Source organism: Lepus europaeus, chromosome 2 (genome assembly GCF_033115175.1).
Source record: "Lepus europaeus isolate LE1 chromosome 2, mLepTim1.pri, whole genome shotgun sequence".
NCBI classification, from domain to species: Eukaryota; Metazoa; Chordata; class Mammalia; order Lagomorpha; family Leporidae; genus Lepus; species Lepus europaeus.
The window spans coordinates 164,012,550-164,013,261 of NC_084828.1; the positions used below are offsets into that span (position 1 = coordinate 164,012,550).

The 712-nt window shown below is 46.9% G+C and overlaps 1 non-coding gene across 1 annotated transcript; it reads right to left on the minus strand.

Annotated features, from left to right (window-relative positions):
* Positions 1-608: 608 nt before the first annotated feature.
* LOC133752730 (U6 spliceosomal RNA) lies at positions 609-712 on the minus strand. Its single transcript, XR_009864971.1, has one exon. It is a non-coding gene; the product is annotated as a U6 spliceosomal RNA (small nuclear RNA).

Here is a 712-nt window from a genome sequence, read left to right on the forward strand (position 1 = left end):
ACATTCAAATACTCCCCTTCCCTCCCCAGCGCACACACACTGGAGGCTGGCACAAACTTGCTAAGAGCAGGCACTTCGGTTCCCTGTGGTATTCCCAGTACCTGGAAGAATGCTGGCACAGTAAGTAGTTAAACATTTGATGGACCAATGAGTTCTTCTTTTGTGGAAAAGGCAATTGCCTTCGTAAGGCCCTGGAGTGAGATCTGAACCCAGATTTGTGTTGACCAGAGGAAGCCGCTAAACCGTGGGTACTGCAGGAACTGAGAAACAAGGGTGGTGGAGGAGGTTGGAGGAGGCAGTGGAGGTAGGTTCTGGAAGGAGGAAGACTCCCAGGGGAAGGAAGAGGGAGATGCCTTTAGAGAGAAGAGAGTGGCATAAAATGAAAGGAGAAAGGGCGACACAAGGCACAGGCATGGAAGGCCAGCTTCGCCCAGGCAGAGCCTGCAGGCAAGACTCATCTGTCTTTGCTTACTCTAATCCAGCCAGGCGCCATGAAAAGATTCGCCTTAATACAATTGTTCCCAGTCCAGTTGTTGAACGCTAAAGAGCAAAGCGACTTTCCCACGGGTGTCTGAAATATACTTTAAAATTAAAGTTTTTTTTAAAAAGAAAATACAGATTGTTTCACAAATTTGTGTATCATCCTTGTGCAGGGGTCATGTTAATCTCTGTATCATTCCAATTTTATTGTATATGCTGCCCAAGTGAGCAC